Here is a 16,702-nt window from a genome sequence, read left to right as displayed (position 1 = left end):
GGGATGAAGTTGGAGACCGATAGTTGTTTGGACCAGACTTGATCAAAGAGTCTGAGGAGAAGGTTAAACTGATTCGAGATAGACTAAAGATAGCTCAATCCAGACAGAAGAGTTATGCAGATTCGAAACGCAAGGAGGTAACCTATGAAATTGGAGATAGAGCATATATGCGAGTATCACCTTTGCGAGGAGTGAAACGTTTTGAAGTTAAGGGAAAGTTAGCCCCGAGATTTGTAGGGCTGTATCGTGTTTTGGAACGGATGGGAGAAGTTGCCTACAAGTTGGAGTTACCTGAAGGACTGCCAGGAGTTCACGATGTGTTTCACGTTTCCCAGTTGAAGAAGTGCCATGCTGAGATGGCCGATATACTGCTAAGAGATACTGTACCCTTGGAGGCGATTCAGTTGGACAATGATTTGACATATGAGGAGAAGCCAGTTAAGATTTTGGAGTTTGCCAGTCGAGTCACCCGCGGCAAGGTTATTAAGTTTTGCAAAGTTCAGTGGAGCCACCATACCGAGGATGAAGCCACATGGGAACGAGAGGATGATCTTCGCAAAGACCACCCACACCTATTTTCTGGCCAACCCGAATATGTTATACATAGATCATTCTTGCATATCATATTTTATTGCATTTCGTCTCGCGATCCATGAAATCCTAAGCAACTCAAGGACCCTCGGAGAGAGTTGGGGATTTCCTCGGTTTTCAAATTTGATTTTTATCAAATTTTGAAACGAGGATTTTTGGTTTTAATATTTTTCTCTCCAAAAATATTTCATATTAAAGTATATGAGAGGAGATAATATGACTTCTCCAAAATAATTGAATATTGGAGGAAAATATTAAAATCAAATATTTGTTTTTATTTGGATTTTATTGCAATTTGCTTGCATTAGAAAAATTGCACATTTTCAAAATTGCATTTTAGGGCCAAGAAAATGTTCATCTCGTTCTAAATATTTTATTTAGACGGAGAAAATTTGTTTTGGCATTTGTAGATTTTTATTTTGTTTTCTAGGATTTTTTTTCTGTTCGGCGGAATTGTTTAAAAAAAAGTCTTCGGGCGTCGACTGGCCCGAAACCCCAGCCGGGCCGGCCCATCCTCCCCGCGCGCCGGCTCCCTCCTGGAGACCTGCCGCCGCCGACTCGGACGAAGTCCGAGCCGGACTCCGCCTCCCGCCGCCTTGCCCCCTCTCTAAGCCACCTCCCCTCCCCTCTCTTAAATACCCAAGCCCCCCCTGCCACCACCACCCACCCCGCCGCCCGTAGCCCTGCCCGCAGCCGCGCCGTCGTCTCTGCCTCGCCTCGCCGCCGCCGCCTCTCCCGCGCTGCGCCTCACCGCCGCTCCCACGTCTCGCCGGACCCGACGAGGTAGCCGTTCGCCTCCGATTTTTTTAAAAAAATTGTTTCGGTTTTTTTCAAAACCTAGTTCGTTTTTTTAGATCGGTTCACCGGTTTTTTTTCCGGTTCTTCTCTTTAGCGGACATTCGTCCGTACGTTCGTTTTAACGAATGGTTTTCACATGTTAGTTACAAACAACGAACGCTCGTTCGTTAGCCTGTTCGTCAGCTTTCTTTTATCGGATTTTTCCGTGATTATTTCAGATCGTGATTTCTGATCTGATTTTCGTTCTAGTTTATCTTTTCGCTCGTTTGTCGGAATCAGGCGATTCAAGCGCCTAGATCTTCGTCTCGAGACCCTCTTTTTGTTTAATCAACTTGAACAAGTTTTTGCTACTATAAAATTTGACCTAGGTTCAGATTAGTAAACAGATCTTTTTTCTTTTGCCGTTTGAGTTTCGTTGCTCCGTTTGATTTGATTCTTTTTGCTAACCGGAGTTCTTAAGTTGAACTTTCTGGTAGATCTTCTTATTTGAGATTTACCCGTGCTTCCTTTCTTGATCGCTTATGTATGCTATTGTTTGATTGCGATAGAATTCTCGGAGTGTGAAGCATGTTATTTGGAGTCCCTAGGTTTCGCGGATCATCAGCAAGGCAAGTAACACTTTGATCATATCCCTTTATCACCCAGTTTTTATGCATTAGTTCCAAACCTCAAACATTGCATGGTAGGATGTGATTAACATGGGGGTTGGGAAGTAGACGATGAGGTAGAACCTATTGCCTTGTTATATTTCAAACCTTGGGAGTTACTTATACAAATTTCTTATATTGCTATGCTATGCTCGTAGACATGGTTTGGGTGAGTGAAATCCATGACAGATGTGAGATTATTAATTAATGGTTTAACTTAAGGTGGCAACTTGAATACACATCTGGGTAGACTGAGGCACCTGGAGAACCCAGTGTTGCCTGTATTTTTTTGGAAATCCTGGGGTTCCGTGTGATTTTCCTATGGAACTGAGATGATTCATGCTAGAAACTTCCATGTGCAGCCACAAGCTATTATGGGCTCTAGCATAGTTGAGTAAGTTACGTGAAGCTCTCGAAGAGGTAGATCAGCACGTAGTGGGTTGTAGGTTTGGTATGGTCTGCCCGGAGTAGAGAGTTAATGTTTCTGAAAGACTGTGTATCGGTCATCCGTTTCTCAAACACCATGTAGTGCGAGAAATCCAACGGAGGCGATCAAGTCTTGTGGGGAAAAGTGTGCAAACCTCTGTAGAGTGTATAAACTAATCATGATTAGCCGTGTCCCCGGTTATGGACAATCTTGAGTATCTAGTACTTGGAGTATCTTAAGTATCTCATCACTCTTTAAATTAATGTTGTTGGGTTGATAATTACTTTAATTGGGATTGACCTGGAGGAACCTTCTCAATGATGTTTCAACTACCATGATAGTTAAATTAAAATATATTCCTTTGTTGTAGGGAAAAATTGGCTTTTCGCAAAAACCATAACCATAGAGCTTTCCACCAGCCAAATATGCATGTAGTGATAGCATTATTCTGTTCTTGCTCTACTGTGTTACTTTGCCAGCATATTCCATGTGCTGACCCATTTCGGACTGCAACGTATTATGTTGCAGACTTTTCAGACGAGGAGTAAGGTTCGTTAGGTCATTGCCGTGCAGCTCAGCTATGCCGTTGGAGTTGATGGACTCACTTAATCTTCCAAGCCTTCCGTTGTTATCGTATTAGATGGCCTTAAGCCATATTTATTGTAATAAGTTCTCTTTGGAGACATTCGATGTAATAAGTGTGTGATTGCTACTCTATTATAAATCCTCGAGTACTGTGTGTGTTAGCATTACCGATCCAGGGATGACTCTGAAGCACAGAGACTTGACCGTTTGAGGTCGGGTCGCTACAGCTCCGTTAGTAAAAGAAAACAAAACACCACTTCAAGGTACTGTAATGAACTTATTCTTTATTTATATTGGTGTTAAACCTACTGTATTCCAACTTCTCTATGGTTTGTAAACTCTATTACTAACCATAGATTCATCAAAATAAGCAAACAACACACGAAAAACAGAATCTGTCAAAAACAGAACAGTCTGTAGTAATCTGTAGGTTTCGAATACTTCTGAAACACCAAAAAATCTAAAATAAATTTCTGGACGTGACGAATTTATCTATTAATCATCTGCAAAAAGAATTAACTAAACAGAACTCTCCAGTAAAAAATGGAAGCAATTCTCGTGAGCGCTAAAGTTTCTGTTTTTTACAGCAAGATCAAAAAGACTTTCCCCAAGTCTTCCCAACGGTTCTACTTGGCACAAATACTAATTGAACACAAAAACACAACCAAAACAGAGGCTAGATAAATTATTTATTACTAAACAGGAGAAAAAAGCAAGGAACAAAAATATAATTGGGTTGCCTCCCAACAAGTGCTATCGTTTAACGCCCCTAGCTAGGCATAAAAGCAAGGATAGATTTAGGTATTGTCATCTTTGGTAGGCAATCCATAGGTGGCTCTCATAATAGATTCATAAGGTAATTTAATCTTCTTCCTAGGGAAGTGTTCCATGCCTTTCCTTAACGGAAATTGGAATCTAATATTTCCTTCCTTCATATCAATAATTGCACCAATCGTTTTAAGAAAAGGTCTACCAAGAGTAATAGGACATGAAGGATTGCAATCTATATCAAGAACAATGAAATCTATGGGCACATAGTTCCTGTTTGCAACAATAAGAACATCATTAATTCTTCCCATAGGTTTCTTAATGGTGGAATCCGCAAGGTGCAAGTTTAGAGAACAATCATCAAATTCACGGAAACCTAGTGAATCACACAAAGTTTTTGGAATCGTGGAAACACTTGCACCCAAATCACACAAAGCATAGCATTCATGATATTTAATTTTATTTTTTATTGTAGGTTCCCACTCATCATAAAGTTTTCTAGGGATAGAAACTTCCAACTCAAGTTTTTCTTCATAAGATTGTATCAAAGCATCAACGATATGTTCAGTAAAAGCTTTATTTTGACTATAAGCATGAGGAGAATTTAGCACATATTGCAACAAGGAAATACAATCTATCAAAGAGCAATTATCATAATTAAATTCCTTGAAATCCAATATAGTGGGTTCATTGCTATTTAAAGTTTTAACCTCTTCAATCCCACTTTTATCAACTTTTGCATCAAGATCTAAAAACTCCGAATTTTTGGGACGCCTTCTAACTAAAGTTGACTCATGTCCAGTCCCATCATTATCAAGATTCATATTGCAAAACAAAGATTTAATAGGGGACACATCAATTACTTTTAGATCTTCATATTTATTGTCATGGAAACTAGAAGAACACGCTTTCACAAAGCAATCTTTCTTAGCACACATCCTAGCGGTTCTTTCTTTGCACTCATCAATGGAAATTCTCATGGCTTTGAGAGACTCATTGATATCATGCTTAGGTGGAATAGATCTAAGTCTTAAATAATCACCATCAAGAGAAATTCTTTTGTGAAGTAATAAATTCTTTAATATTAGATTCAAAATCAGAGGGCATATTATTATAATTTCCATAAGAATTGTTGTAGGAATTACCATAATTATTAGAGGAATTACTAGGAAACGGACTAGAATTAAAATTACCTCTATACACGTTGTTACCAAAATTGTTCCTACCAACAAAATTCACATCCATAGATTCATTATTATTCTCAATCAAAGTAGACAAAGGCATATCATTAGGATCAGTAGGAGCACTCTTATTAGCAAACAATTTCATAAGTTCATCCATCTTTCCACTCAAAACATTAATCTCTTCAATTGCGTGCACCTTTTTACTAGTAGATCTTTCAGTGTGCCATTGAGAATAATTAACCATAGTATTATCTAGGAGTTTGGTAGCTTCTCCTAAAGTGATTTCCATAAAAGTGCCTCCCGCGGCCGAATCTAAAAGATTTCTAGAAGCAAAATTCAATCCGGCATAAAAAATTGTATAATCATCCATAAATTCAAACCATGTGTAGGGCAATTACGTATCATTAATTTCATCCTCTCCCAAGATTGTGCAACATGTTCATGATCAAGTTGCTTAAAATTCATAATATCATTTCTAAGAGAGATGATATTAGCGAGAGGAAAATACTTAGAGATAAAAGCATCTTTGCACTTATTCCATGAAATCAATACTATTTTTAGGCAAAGACGAAAACCAAGCTTTAGCACGATCTCTAAGTGAAAACGGAAATAGCTTAAGTTTAGCAATATCATTGTCCACATCTTTCTTCTTTTGCATATCACACAAATCAACAAAGTTGTTTAGATGGGTAGCGGCATCTTCACTAGGAAGGCCAGAAAATGGATCTTTCATGACAAGATTCAGCAAAGCAGTATTAATTTCACAAGATTTAGCATCGGTAAGAGGAGCAATCGGAGTGCTAATAAAATCATTATTGTTGGTATTGGCAAAGTCACACAATTTAGTATTATCTTGAGCCATCGTGACAAACAAGCAATCCAACACACAAGCAAACAAGCGAAGAAAAAGCGAACGGAAAGAGAGGGCGAATAAAACGGCAAGGGTGAAGTGGGGGAGAGGAAAACGAGAGGAAAATGGCAAATAATATAATGCGAAGGATAAGAGTTGTGATGGGTACTTGGTATGTCTTGACTTCGTGTAGATCTCCCCGGCAACGGCCCCAGAAATCCTTCTTGCTACCTCTTGAGCACTGCGTTGGTTTTCCCTTGAAGAGGAAAGGGTGATGCAGTAAAGCAGCGTAAGTATTTCCCTCAGTTTTTGAGAACCAAGGTATCAATCCAGTAGGAGACCACGCGCGAGTCACCTCATACCTACACAAACAAATAAGAACCTCGCAACCAACGTGATAAAGGGGTTTTTCAAGCCTTTCACGGCCACTTGCAAGAGTGAGATCTGATAGAGATTATAATAATAAGATAAATATTTTTGGTATTTTTATGATATAGATTGAAAGTAAAGATTGCAAAATAAACGGTAATGGAAATAATGGTAGATTAATATGATGGAAGATAGACCCACGGGCCATAGGTTTCACTAGTGGCTTCTCTCAAGATAGCATAAGTATTACGGTGGGTGAACAAATTACTGTCGAGAAATTGATACAAAAGAGAATAATTATGAGAATATCTAGGTATGATCATGTATATAGGCATCACGTCCGAGACAAGTAGACCGAAACGATTCTGCATCTACTACTATTACTCCACACATCGACCGCTATCCGGCATGCATCTAGAGTATTAAGTTCATAAGAATAGAGTAACGCCTTAAACAAGATGACATGATGTAGAGGGATAAACTCATGCAATATGATATAAACCTCATCTTTTTATCCTCGATGGCAACAATACAATACATGTCATTTCCCTTTCTGTCACTGGGATCGAGCACCGCAAGATTGAACCCAAAGCTAAGCACTTCTCCCATTGCAAGAAAGATCAATCTAGTAGGCCAAACCAAACTGATAATTCGAAGAGACTTGCAAAGATAAACCAATCATACATAAAAGAATTCAGAGAAGATTCAAATATTGTTCATAGATAAACTTGATCATAAACCCACAATTCATCAGATCTCGACAAACACACTGCAAAAGAAGATTACATCGAGTAGATCTCCAAGAGAATCAAGGAGAACTTTGTATTGAGATCCAGAGAGAGAGAAGAAGCCATCTAGCTACTAGCTATGGACCCGAAGGTCTGAGGTAAACTACTCACACATCATCGGAGGGGCCATGGAGTTGATGTGGAGGCCCTCCGTGATCAATGCCCCCTCCGACGGAGCTCCGGAAAAGACCCCAAGATCGGATCTCTTGGGTACAGAAGGCTGCGGCGGTGGAAATAGGGTTTCGTGGTGCTCCTGGATGTTTATGGGGTATACAGATATAGGAGGAAGAAGTAGGTCGGTGGAGCAACCAGGGGCCCACGAGGGTGGAGGGCGCGCCCAGGGGGTAGGCGCGCCCCCTGCCTCGTGGCCGCCTCATTGATTGCTTGACGTCCTCTCCAAGTCCCCTGGATCACGTTTGTTCCAAAAATCACGTTCCCGAAGGTTTCATTCCGTTTGGACTCCGTTTGATATTCCTTTTCTACGAAACACTGAAATAGGAAAAAAACAACAATTTGGGCTGGGCCTCCGGTTAATAGGTTAGTCCCAAAAATAATATAAAAGTGTAAAATAAAGCCCGTTATCATCCAAAACAGATAATATAATAGCATGGAACAATCAAAAATTATAGATACATTGGAGACATATCAATAACCATCACATAAAGCATTCTCTTCATGATCCAAAAGCATAGAAAATTTATTACTCTCCATATAAGAAATTTTTTCTCATTCACAATAGTGGGGGTATCATATGAAACTCAAATACTATAAATTGTTTCCACATTAAAAGAGTAATGTTCAGTAAAAGGATATTCAAAGTTATGATGATAATTATCACTACTTTTTATAATATAAGTATCATCACAATAATCATCATAAGTAGCAACTTTGTTCTCATCATAGTCAATTGAAACCTCTTCCAGAATAGTGGAATCATTACTAAATAAAGCCATGACCTCTCCAAATACACTTTTATCATTATAATAGGATTCAACACCCTCCAAAATAGTGGGATAAATATTATCTAAAGTTGACACTCTTCCAACCCCACTTTCATAAATATTGCAATCATCATAAATAGGAGGCATGCAATCATCATAGCAAATTTGATCATTCGAAGTAGGGGGGCTAGAAAGATTATCTTCATTAAGCATAGCATCCCCTAGCTTGGGATAAACATTAATTGTAGCAAATAAATTCTCAAACATGTCATTCTCATCAAACATAGCATCCCCAAGCTTGTGGCTTGGCATATCATAGGCATAATCACTCTCATCATTAATAGTATGAATAGCACCAATGGTATAAGAATTGCTATCATCATAATTTCCCAAGTTGGTGCCAAATAGATTTCCAAGATTATAAGAAGTATCATTATCTTCCCAATCATAATTATCACAACAAGCAATAGGCATAACAAAATCATCATGAATAGTGCTCTCGGACATCATGCCATGAGAAAAAGAAGCAATATCATCATCAAGTGCATCATCTTCCACAATTATTTTTGATTCATTTTCATGAGGCACAATAATAATAGGAGCAACATTATTTGGGAGAGATACATTTTTACTTCTATTCTTTCTTCTTTTCTTCTTCTTCACCACATCATGTGTGGGTTTAATTAATTTTTTTGAGCTTCTTATTGATGAGATTGGTTAAATAGGGAGCTCCTCCTCGTCACCTATTTCATCATGAGAGAAAATAGGAGGGAAACTGGAAATCTTTACCCTTTCATTAGTATTCCTTTTATATTCTATTGGGTTTCCCGTCTTCCTATAGTTGGCAATATAAGCATTTTCATTGTAATTTACCATGCACAACATATAGATATTTTTTGGATTAGTTTCAATGTCGTCTGTGAGAATGAATACTTCAAACCAACTATTTTTATGTGCCAATTCTTCACTCCCCAAAAATAGACAAAGCTCATTATAAAGTTCAAGGGTGATCAAGTTATTGCAATATTTGGAAACGATTCGATCATGAAAAAGCATGCATTGCAAATTAAGGTGACCAACTTTATTGAAAATTTAACAAGTAATGGGACAAAGAGAACATAATTTTGTAGCAAATTCATCTATCACTTTGAGCAAAAAAAATGGTTCTATCATGCTTATGCTTCTTACAAAATCTATCTTCCCTATAAGGCACGTCTTCACAAAGTCTTTCCACTCCACAAAAATTGGCATGCTTATAAGAAACATTTTTCTCATGACTAGTGCAATAATCATTAGCATTTTGGATATTCAAAGGATTCATACTAACAATATTGCAATCGTGCTCATCATTTATGCCAAGCATTTTATTGAATTCTTCTTCTATCAACTGAGCACAATTTTCCTTTCCATCATTTTCACAAAAGACATTATAAAGATGAATAATATGATGCAACCTCAATTCCATTTTTTGTAGTTTTCTTTTCATAAACCAAACTAGTGACAAAACAAGAAACTAAAAGATTCAATTGCAAGATCTAAAGATATACCTTCAAGCCCTCACCTCCGTAGCAACGGCGCCAGAAAAGAGCTTAATGTCTACTATGCAACTTTATTCTTGTAGACACGTGTTGGGCCTCCAAGCGCAGAGTTTTGTAGGACAGTAGCAATTTTCTCTCAAGTGGATGTCCAAAGGTTTATCAATACGTGGGAGGCGTAGGATGAAGATGGTCTCTCTCAAACAAGCCTGCAACCAAATAATAAAAAGTCTCTTGTGTCCCCAACACAGCAAATACAATGGTAATTTGTATAGGTGCAGTAGTTCGGCGAAGAGATGGTGATACAAGTGTAATATGGATAGTAGATATTGATTTTTGTAATAAGAACAATAAAAAACAGCAAGGTAGCAATTGATAAAACGGAGCACAAACGGTATTGCAATGCTTGAAAATGAGGCCTAGGGTCCGTACTTTCACTAGTGCAATCTCTCAACATGCTAATCTAATTGTGCAGACTAAGGCATAGCCTAGTGGTGGGAAGGGGATGATGCCTTCCCACCCACCTAGGTCAAGGCATGGTACTTGCAATTTGGGTTTGTTGCACCAATTATACTGTATGGGGTTCCCTTACAGTCTTTCTGTAAAAAAATGCTAATCTAATTGGATCATATAACCATCCCTCAACGTGCGATGAAGAATCACTCCAAAGTTCTTATCTAGCGGAGAACATAAGAAGAAATTGTTTGTATGGTATGAAACGACCTTAAAGTTATTCTTTTCGTTCGATCTATTCAAGAGTTTGTACTAAAATAACGTAAAGCTATTCTTTCCGTTTGATCTATACAAGAGTTCATACTAAAATAACACCATATGATACACATCAACCAACTCTAATGTCACCTAGATACTCCAATGTCACCACAAGTATCCATGAGTTAATTATACGATAAGCATCAAACAATTTCAGATTCATAATACTCGATCCAACATAAAGAACCTCAAAGAGTGCCCCAAGATTTGTACCGGACAAACAAAGACGAGAACGTGCATCAACCCCTATGCATAGATTACCCCAATGTCACCACGGGAATCCGCAAGTTGAGTGCCAAAACACATATCAAGTGAATCAATATATCTCATCGAATACTAGTAAATGCTTTCAAAGAGAAAATAGAAGCACTAGAGAGCTCAAGTTCACTTCATTCATCACAAGATCTTGAATCGGATTCTCTCTTCTCAGAGAGCTTGAGAGATACCCCATTGTCACCACGGGTATTCATATGCAAGACATATATCAAGTGCTCTCAAATCCATAAAAGTATTCAATCCGATAAAACAAAATCTCAAAGGGAAAACTCAATTCATAACAAGATAGAGAGGGAAAAACACCATATGATCCAACTATATTCACAAAGCCCGTGATACATCAAGATCGTGACATCTCAAAAACACGAGAGAGAGAGAGAGAGAGATTAAACACATACCTACTAGTACAAACCCTCAGCCCACCGGGTGGACTACTCCCTCCTCATCATGGTGGCCGCCAGGATGATGAAGATGGACACCGGTGATGATTTCCCCCTCCGACAGGGTGCCGGAATGGGGTCTAGATTGGTTTTCATGGCTACAGAGGTTTGCTGCGGCAGAACTTCTGATCTAGTGTTATTTATGATGGTTTCTCTATTTATAGGATTTTTTGGCGTTGGTTTCACGCGAAGATGGGCCTCGAGGTGAGCACAACCCACCGGCGCACGCCCCGGTGTCTTGTGCCCTACTCCTTCACCTTCTGGTCCTTCCACGAAGCTTCGGGGGTCTCTTTTGTTCCAAAAAAATTGTCAAAAAGTTTTAGCTCATTTGGAGAACTTCCATTTCTACACAAAAAATAACACCATGGTAGTTCTGCTGAAAACAACATCAGTCCGGGTTAGTTCCATGCAAATCATACCAAAACCATATAAAATTGTTGTAAACATGGCATGAATACTTCATAAATTATAGATACGTTGGAGACGTATCACCCCCACCCCCCTAACACGTGCCTTATGAGCTTGTGGGGCCCCTGGGGCCTCCAGTGAACATCTTCTATTATATGAGGCTATTTTCCCTAAAAAATTAAGTAGAATACTTTCGGGATGAAATGCTGCCATCTCGAGGCGAAACCTGGGCAGGAGCACTTTTGCTCTCCGATGGGGCGATTCCATGTGGGAAACTTTCCTCCGGGAGGGGGAAATCGAAGCCATCGACATCACCAATGATCTTCTCATCGTGGGAGGACCAATATTTGTTAACATCTTCATCTACACCATCTCATCTCAAACCCTAGTTCATCTCTTGCATTCAATCTTTGTCTCAAAACCTCAAATTGGTACATGTGGGTTGCTAGTAGCCTTGATTACATCTTGTAGTTGATGCCAGTTGGTGGAAGATTATATGTTTACATCCTTAATGATATTCAATACCCCCCGATCTTGAACATCAATATGATTCGTGAGTAGTTAACTTGGTTCTTGAGGACATGGGAGAAGTCCAGTTATAAGTAATCATGTGAATTTGGTATTCGTTCGATATTTTGATGATATGTATGTTGTTGTTTCCTTTAGTGGTATCATGTGAACGTCTACTAAAAGTGCAAATAATCCTCAGGTGGTTTTGGTAATTCATAACAACATATACCTCATTGAACTAATGTCCATTCAAGATAAATATTTTAGGATGTTCAATGATTGTGAAGGACTAGAGATGTGGACCCTTCAAAATGCTAAGGACAATGATTTGCAAAAGCTCAAGACTCTACATTTTTGGTTAAGTGATCCAAGATCACATTGAGTCCATAGGAAAGCTAGTACTATTAAAAGGGGATGAGGTGTTGCTTCATGACCTAGTTGCTCAAGTGCTTAGTGATATTTCTCCAAAACCCTCAGCCACTTTCTCTATCCAAATATGCTAAACCCTAAATTCCAACTCGGCCCCACCAATATTTCCTACCCAGGCCACCCAGTTCATCTGGACTCAACCACTGTCAAAACCCTAACAATTTGGATCAACCGATATGGATCTCGGTCCCACCAAGATGGCCTTGTCAGCTCTCTATTGCTAGTTGTAGTTGTTTCAGTCCCACCGAGATGGCTTGACCAACTCTCTGTTGCCTTATTGCTTTACTTCGGTCCCACCAAGATGATGCAATCGTTGCCACCGACACGAGGTTTTCCCTAAGCCCTTGCACATTGGTCCCTCTGAGTTGTTACTGTCGGTCCCACCGAGATTCCTAATATTTTTACACAGATTGATGCCACGAGTTTTCTGATTGGTGCCACCGAGATGGGTCAAAAGTTTGTAACGGTTGGATTTTGTGTGGAGGCTATATATACCCCTCCACCCCTTCTTTCTCATTGAGGAGAGCCATCAGAACGCACCTACAGTTCTACCATTCATTTTTTGAGAGAGAACCACTTACTCATGTGTTGAGATCAAGAGATTCCAATCCTACCATTTGAACCTTGATTTCTAGCCTTCCCCAAGTTGCTATCCACTCAAATCCTTCTTCCAGCATAGCCAAATCTGTGAGAGAGAGTTGAGTGTTGGGGAGACTATAATTTGAAGCACAAGAGCAAGGAGTTCATCATCAACACACCATCTATTACCATTTGGAGAGTGGTGTCTCCTAGATTGGTTAGGTGTCGCTTGGGAGCCTCCGACATGATGTGGAGTTGAACAAAGAAGTTTGTACTAACAAGGAGATCGCCTACTTCGTGAAGATCTACCCGAGTGAGGCAAGTCCTTCGTGGGCGATGGCCATGGTGGGATAGAAAAGGTTGATTCTTTGTGGACCCTTCGTGGGTGGAGCCCTCCGTGTACTTGCGCAGTTGTTACCCTTCGTGGGTTGAAGTCTCCATCAACGTGGATGTACAATAGCACCACCTATCGGAACTACGCCAAAAATCTTTGTGTCCCCATTGCGTTTGCCTTCTCCAAACCCTTCCATTTACTTACATGTGCAATATTTTACATTCCAATGCTATACTCTTAGACTTGCATGTGTAGGGTGTTACTTGACTTGTCATAATTGCTAAAATCTGCCTACAACTAAAATTGGTAAAATGATAGATTTTTATTTGGTCAATTAGTCTAATCACACCCCCTCCCCTCTAGACATACTTTCGATCCTACATCGACTACATGACACTTCACCATACTTGCGCCTAAGGGAAGGCATTGTGGAGTAATAAGTAGATGATGGGTTGCTAGAGTGATAGAAGCTTAAACCCTAGTTTATGCGTTATTTCGTAAGGGGCTGATTTGGATCCATATGTTTCATGCTATGGTTAGATTTATATTAATTCTTCTTCCATAGTTGCGGATGCTTGTGAGAGTGGGTAATCATAAGTAGGATGCTTGTTCAAGTAAGAACAACACCCAAGCACCGGTCCACCCACATATCAAATTATCAAAGTAGCAAACGTGAATCAACTAAAACATGATGAAAGTGACTAGATGATAACTCCCATGTGTCCTCGAGAATGCTTTGCTTACTATAAGAGAACGTTCCAACGTATCCTTTTCTATAAAAAGATTGGTCCACCTTGCTGCACTCTTGTTACTGTTGCTACTTGTCACTTGTTACAAATTACCTTGCTATCAAAGTATCTGTTACCGTTATTTTCAATACTTGCAGAGAATACCTTGCTGAAAACCACTTATCATTTTCTTCTGCTCCTCATTGGGTTCGACACTCTTACTTATCAAAAGGACTACCATTTATCACATATACTTGTGGGTCATCAACACCTAGGGTAGGCAAAGAACCTATGGGGAGACCCCGGGCACCCTGACTAAGCCGAGGCAGGCGCCCAACTCTCTGGTGCCTTCGAGCACCTGGACCAAAAGTGGTCCGGACACCCGGACATGTCCGAGAAATATGCAAAAACACTTTGTAGACTCCGAGAACCCAGATCCAAATAGTCCGGGCACCCGGAGTAGCCTTGCAAACCCAGGGAAGACCAAAACCGTTGTAACATTTGCAAGTGAACTCCAAATTCAATGAACTCAAGCTTATTGGGAAGATAACGACAAGCACTATCCAACAACAACAAGAACTAGCAAGAGAGAAAAGGCCAATAATGTAAATGTGAGAACATATCCTCAAAGAACCGGCAAAATATCCAACACCAAAAATGCAATAGATGATGCATACCAAAACCATTTTTGATGAACTTGAGCTTGTCACGAAGATAACCACAAGCTCTAAATCCTCACAAAGACAAAATCCAAACAAGAACCAAGAATGATGATGCCAAGCAAGGTTGTCAGAACCGCGATTCTGTTATACGATTCTATGACTTTACAATCCAAACTAAGCTCTCTGATTCTATGATTTTAGTTCATGGAATCTTCGTTTCTACGATCTTGATAGTGAAGATTCTACGATTTGCGATCCTACCATCATAGTTCCGATCTGATTCAAAATCACGATTCTGACAACCTTGATGCCAAGGATGCAAAGGTTTGAGCCCTCCACGGACGATACAAACAAGCTACTCCCTTGAGAGCCCCCCTTGATAGTACGACTATCGATCCTATAACCCGGTCTCCCAACTAACACCATGAGACCGGTAAAATAGAAAACCTATCACGGACAAACCTTTGACTTGCGCATAATCCACTTGACCTAGATTGGACCACCTTTCTTGATTGCGCTAACTCGATGAAGACCAGTAAATACCCCCCCATACTCAACTATGGGTGAGCCTCTCTTCGGCACATCTTCACCTGTCCATTATCGCCAGCATGGACGGCAAGCTTCCAGCATGTGATCTCTTCGTGATGCTTCACTTGAACATGCACAAATCGTCCTTGATGATGATCGCTGTCGGTGTCAAAACTGGCGGATCTCGAGTAGGGGGCCCAAACTGTGCGTCTTAGGTCGATGGTAACAGGAGACAGGGGACACGATGTTTACCCAGGTTCGGGCCCTCTCTATGGAGGTAATACCCTATGTCCTGCTTGATTGATATTGATGAATATGAGTATTACAAGAGTTGATCTACCACGAGATCGTAATGGCTAAACCCTAGAGGTCTAGCTTGTATGGCTATGGTAATGAATAGCCCCCCTCCGGACTAAGCCCTCTGGTTTATATAAACACCAGGAGGATCTAGGGTTACACAAGGTCGGTTACAAAGAAAGGAATCTACATGTTTGGTCGCCTAGCTTGCCCTCCACGCCAAGGAGAGTCCCATCCGGACACGGGTGCAGTCTTTGGTCTTCGTATATTCACAGCCTATCAGTCCGGCCCATAGTTAACAGGCCGGACGCCCGAGGACCCCTTAGACCAGGACTCCCTCAATCGCTAGTTGATGTCATCCTCCATGGGTTATACGAGATCTTCCTCTTGATGCAAGACCATGGAAAGAGACTAAACCCACATAGAACCACTACACAAATAGATCATGGGTTAGTACACAAAATGTAATGGACAATGCTTACCATACCGTGAGATCACTTGATCCCACTTGGTACATCTTCTATGCTTTGTGTGTTGATCAATTTGAATCCACTCTTTATACTTTGACTTGATCAACCATGTATCGTTTCCCTTCTCTTCATTAAGATGGTGTCTTGAAGGTAAACATGAATGTTCACACAATCTTCTTCTTCATGACATGCTTGCAATAGGCTCAACTCTCACATGATCAATCTTTGGATAACTCCTTGAATGGCACCTTGGTCAACACATAATCACCTCTTTTTAACCTTGAGACTAACATATGGTCTTCAAGCATTGCCTATCGACACACCTTAAAGTATAACTCAAAGCAACCATTAGTCCATATGGATTGTCATCAATTATCAGAACCAAACATGGGGACACCAAGCTCTTTCAGAGAAGATGGGTGGGAATCTATGATAAGTGAATTTCATGTGTTTTGTGAGAAACTTGATATTGTAGACTTGGGCATGGAAGAAGCATATGTTAATCCAAAAAAGAGAAGGCGGGAAACTAGAATTACCGACAAACATCACTATCAAGTTGATAGCTTCAATGATATTTTTGATTGGCTAGTTCAAGAGCAAGATAGTAGGTTTAGTGAGATATCCTCTGTTTTTCCTTGTTTGGTAGTGGCTTTGAGTCCAAGAGACTCATTTTGTGATTTCAATTTGGAAAATCTTATGAGTTTGCCTATAGTATACCCAAGATTTTGATTCGAGGGATTTGAGGGATGTTGATAAAGATCTATGGCTCTACATTGCTGATGTGAGC

The sequence above is a fragment of the Triticum urartu genome, chromosome 5 (assembly GCF_003073215.2).
Source record: "Triticum urartu cultivar G1812 chromosome 5, Tu2.1, whole genome shotgun sequence".
NCBI classification, from domain to species: Eukaryota; Viridiplantae; Streptophyta; class Magnoliopsida; order Poales; family Poaceae; genus Triticum; species Triticum urartu.
Note: the sequence above shows the minus strand (reverse complement) of the source record.